We start from the raw sequence: 5,765 nt of genomic DNA on the forward strand, positions 1-5,765 counted from the left end.
TGGTCTGGGGCTGACCAAACTTGGTCAGCTCCGGACCAACACACTGAAAACTCGTTTTCATGCTCGTTTCGGTCAAATCTCGTTTCCATTCTTTGTATTCTTCACGTATAAGTCCATCCCTATTGGTGTGTGACCCTGTAGGCCCATTCTAAGTGGTAGTGACTTTAGGAACCTTTCCCGAACCACAAGTCATGGTTAGCCTCTAGCAAGACGCCATGACCACCCACGTTGAATTGAGTTAGAGGTGATCTAACCAAGGCATTAACTGCTCGAATTCTGATCCTTTGTCTCACGATATCATAAGTTGAACAAGGGCATGATTTGAGCCACCCTTCAAGTTCGACTGCTTTCTCGTCTTGGCAAATCGACTAGTACAATAGATGCAACTTCATCTATAGCGTGGCCACGCGTTTTCATAGTCCGACTTCCACGAGATGGCCCAGCGATATCTCTCCTGTTAAGGAGGTGACAAGTCCCATATTGCATGTCTACTATCTCCATATGATTCGTGAACGTATCTGATCAACGCCGTTATAATCATCCGGTTAAAGACGACGTTTGACGCAGTCAAGACACGCCACTCCTCATATCAGATACTCTAGACATCTCAGGTATGAGGATCCATAAACGAACCGCTGTATGAGATTCAAGTCATGACTCTGTCCATGTGACAATCTCATGCGGGTCATCCAGTCACTCGTTCACAACGAGTACCCATGATTGTGATCTACATCCAATACGTTGATCACACCTCATGCTAGTCTTGATTCAACATTGTTCCGACAATGATGACTGGCTAGGGAGTTTAGAATCATTCTCTAATGATTCAAGGATGCCGAAATACAACAAACATGCTAATCGTATAACGGATAAATAATGCATTCATAAATCAATGAATCAATACAAAGTAAAATGTCATATCATGGATCATCCTAGAGCATTACAACCAACATGTAGATCTGTGCCAACCGCTCGATCGGATACTCTTGGCATATAGGGAGAAAGTGAGCTGATTTGGTTAGTCGTTCCACGACTACCCAAATAGCTTTCTTCTTCCTCGGTGTAAGTGGTAATCCGACTACAAAGTCCATGGCGATTGAATCCCACTTCCATTGTAGTATCTCCAAAGGCTGAAATTTTCCTCCTGGCATCTGTCGTTCTGCTTTCACCTGTTGGCAAGTGAGACATCTGGCTACATAATCGGCAACGTCTCTCTTAATCCTTGGCCACGTGTACCATCGGCGTAGACCCTGATACATCTTACTCGCCCCTGGATGTATCGCTAGTCTCGTCTGATGTGCCTCAGCTAATATCTCTTGTCTCAACGCGGGGTCATCTGGCACACATAGCCGGTTTCTCAAACGCAGTGCGTCTTTCTCATCAATGCGGTAGTCCTTAGGACTATATTCCTCGATTCGATCTCGGTACCGTGATAGTAAGGGATCACTGGGTTGTCCCATGATTACTCGTTCCACCAACGTCGGAGTGGGTTCCTCCCGCTCTAACGTCAAATGCCCCAACATTGCAGTCAACTCTACGGCGTTGTTGCGAGATGAAGTCACTGTACGGATAGCAGCCAAGATCCGTTTTCGGCTGAGTGCATCTGCTACCACGTTAGCCTTACCAGGATGTGTTGGGTTATCTACGGGTTCCTAGCATGTGATCATATCGATCTAGGGTTTGGTTTACTAGGTTTCATGCAGCGGAAGAAAGATCTAAACCTAGTTAAACGTCACACGCAACCAAACTCGCAGAATCTGAAAGATCGTGTATATCACCGAGGGAATCATTACTTACCTCGTTTTCGATGAGACTTGAAGTTTATTTCGATCCGAGGCCTGTTTTAAATCACCTAGGACTGAAGTTACAGTCCCTCTACACGTATCCACACCGACGGGAAGGATTCCAAACGATTTGGAACGAATCTGCTAGGATTAGTGAAGAAAAGGGTAACTCAAGAGGCGAGATCCAATCCCGGGACAATAGAAATCGAAGAGAACAGGTTCTCTAGGGTTCTAGGATGTTTCTCTGAGTTTTAGGTCGGCCCTTAATTAAGTTTGGACGAAATCCCAAACTTAAATAAGCTTAGAAAACCCTAAAATCGAATATTTGGAAATTTTCCAGATCCCGGTCCGCCGAACCAGGAGCTTGGTCCGGCGGACCAAGCTTAGTCCGAGGCCCACGTTTCGAGGCTCACGGACCGGCTGACCTGAAGGCTTGGTCCGGCGGACCACGCGTGGTTAGCTCCGGACCAAGACTCTTCTTGGTCAGCTCAGTCCGACTCGTCTTTTCTCGGTCCGTCTGACCCACTGTCTGGTCCGCGGCTGACCAACTCTTGGTCAGCCGGACCAGGCCTGGACAGATGACCTCGGACGAGCTTCCGGACCTCCTGGACTGACCAAACTTGGTCCGGGCTGACCAAACTTGGTCAGCTCCGGACCAACGCACTGAAAACCTCTTTTCGTGCTCGTTTCGGTCAAATCTCGTTTCCATTCTTCGGATTCTTCACGTATAATTTCCACGAGAGGGCCCATCGATATCTCTCCTATTGAGGAGGTGATAAGTCCCATATTGCATGTCTATTATCTCCATATGATTTGTGAACGTATCTGATCAACGCCGTTATAATCATCTGGTTAAAGACGACGTTTGACGCAGTCAAGACACGCCACTTCTCATATCAGATACTCTAGACATCTCAGGTGTGAGGATCCATAAATGAACCGCTGTATGAGATTCAAGTCATGACTCTGTCCATGTGACAATCTCATGCGGGTCAACCAGTCACTCGTTCACAACGAGTACCCATGATTGTGATATGCATCCAATGCATCGATCACACCTCATGCTAGTCTTAATTCATCATTGTTCCCACAATGATAACTGACCAGGGTGTTTAGAATCATTCTATAATGATTCAAGGATACCGAAATACAACAAACATGCTAATCGTATAACGGAAAAATAATGCATTCATAAATCAATGAATCAGTACAAAGTAAAATGTCATATCATGGATCATCCTAGAGCATTACAACCAACAATTCCTTCGTTCTTTACTCGAGAACGAGCAAAGGTTTAAGTCTGGGGGGATTTGATAACTCCTATTCTTCTCTATATTTTGATGAGAGTTTGTCTAGGTTTTATAGGATAATCATATGCATTCATAGGCATTCTAGGCGTGTTAGGACACAAAACCCGGTTGTGCTCTAGTTTTACAGAGTTACAGGTTTCGGAGATGATTGGTCTCGAAAAGGAGCTAGTTGGAGCGTTAAAGGAGAAGTTTGGATGAGGTACTCATGTTGCGACATCAATAACTTTCTCTACAGAAGTCCAAATCGTGCGAGACCCGGTTGTGCTCTAGTTTTACAGAGTTACAGGTTTCGGAGATGATTGGTCTCGAAAAGGAGCTAGTTGGAGCGTTAAAGGAGAAGTTTGGATGAGGTACTCATGTTGCGACATCAATAACTTTCTCTACAGAAGTCCAAATCGTGCGAGACTTGTACCATTGGAAAGAGCACTTCAAGAGCTTCGCGTACACTAAAATCGCGTAAATCCTACACCGGAGCAGAAAGTTATGAGCGAATTCGTGAAGACCAGAAAACTGCCAGTGCAGGGCCGGATCCAACTGAATCCGGTCCGAATCAAGATAGCCCAGGAATCTGGATCCGGTCCGGATCCACCTGGAATCGACCCGGATTCAGTCAAAAACCCTGTTTCGCGATTTTCAGCATCAGAATGGGAATAGGACTTTTGGGAGCCGCCCTAGGGTTATAAAAAAGCCCTAGCCACGTCCTAGAACATCAGAGAGCCTTAGAGAACACCTAGATACAGATTTTTGGAGAGCTTTTGGTGAGAGAAGAATAGGAGTTCACGGGATTTCGGGAAGAAGAAGGAAGATTCGATCGTGGAGACTACACATCTACATGAGCTTTTCTCTCCTCTCTTTTATCTCTTTTTCTCAGAGCTTTTTGTTATTTTCTATGAACCGTGAGTAGATCCACGGCTGTGGGTTAGGGATTCGTTTGTGTTTTGGGTATGTTTGAACCCTAACTTGGATTTCAACATTACGCTTGTTTCGGTTTTATCGATTTGTGCTTTATTCGATTGGTGTTTGCTGACCCCTTGGCCAATTATTTCAGATTCTGAACTACATAGGAATATGGGTTTAGTTTCGGATCGAAATCGATAGAATAGATCGTATTATTCACATAGGAATATGGTTTGATCGATCTAGGATTGATGATAGTGTTCTTCATGCATCTAGTTTGATAAATCACACAGGGATATGAATTTAGAGAACTTTAGATAGTGAGTTATATGCAGGGAGGTGATTTCTCTATCTTTGTTACTTGACGATTCCCGAATACAAATTCAATATCGTGATTTTCGCATGCTTAGCATATACCCATACACGCGAATACGGTCCCGACACCCACGGTCATCTTAGATTGCTAGTTTACTCGCTTTTATTGTTTTGCTTCCTTATTTTCTATTCATTCGATATACTTCCATCATCACTTTCACTTCTACTTGCTTTGATTTAGTCTCAATTAGATTTAGATTTAGCAACCGGTCTTCGTGTTCGACCCCGTGTTACGACGATCCGTATCCTTGCGGTGAGTTATGAATCGGGTTATAGATTTTAGACTCGGTACACACGTATCACACTCAGACTGTCCGATCTAGACTCACAGTCCGTTCCATTCCACCCAGTCTGCCACCCTTGGACCGTCCGGTATGGCTTACCCAGAACGGATGGTCTAGGGTTACGTGATCATATCACGTTTTTCTGCTTTCTCGGCCCCGATCAGACCCAAAACACATCCGAATTCATCTGTAGACCCAGAATTCGAACTCCTGCACTCTATGCAACATGAAACATGGAATCTACCATAGATTCAATAATCAAACATGCATAGAAATCAAAGAAAACATGGATTTAACGATTTAAACCCTAAAACGTGCGTGATTGGGTTCTACGAAATCAAACTGAGCAACCAGGCTCTGATACCACAGTTGAGATTTCCTGGGATCTCTAGAGCGAATCTTATTCCTAAGAGATCGATTCTAGGGTTTGCGCAGCGCATGAAAAACAAAAATTTTATGAAACCCTAGAACCATGCATGTATGAATCGTAGAAACGTTAGAACGCTTACCTCAATCGATCTGGGCCTGTGTCAACTGAAGAATTCGTCCGATCACTTAAGACAGGAAGATTACCTCGCCCTCTACACGTATCCACACCTCGGGATGGATTCAAATGATTGGAACTTGTCTGCTAGGACCTGAATCAACTATTCGGTATATTGCTTCGAGAAAACGAGACTTAGATCACCTCTTATAACCTCTTGGATCTCACCAAAGTCTGTAGAAGTTCTCTAAAGTCGGCTCCAATGATTAGGGTTTTAATCTCCTTCTAATAAAGTGATTTAACCCTAATTTCGGTTTAATTTTCGAAAAATCCGAAAGCCGGAACGGACGGTCCATAAATGCACGTGGACCGCCCGTTCCAGCAAGCAGAACGGATGGTCTGCCTCTGTGGACCATCCGTTCTAGACCTTTTGGAACGGACTGACCATATCGGCCACCGTCGCCGGAAAATTTTTCGGTGACATGGGTTGAACCGTTTCAATCCCATGATTTCAAATCCGAAATCCATTTTATAAAATTCAAAGTATTTAGAGATATTCGAACGATTTAAAATAAAACAGTGTAACCATAAGACTTACCATTTGATTAACGTTTTTTTTTCGGTAGTAAAT

The sequence above is a fragment of the Tarenaya hassleriana genome, unplaced genomic scaffold, assembly GCF_000463585.1.
Source record: "Tarenaya hassleriana unplaced genomic scaffold, ASM46358v1 Cleome91, whole genome shotgun sequence".
NCBI classification, from domain to species: domain Eukaryota; kingdom Viridiplantae; phylum Streptophyta; class Magnoliopsida; order Brassicales; family Cleomaceae; genus Tarenaya; species Tarenaya hassleriana.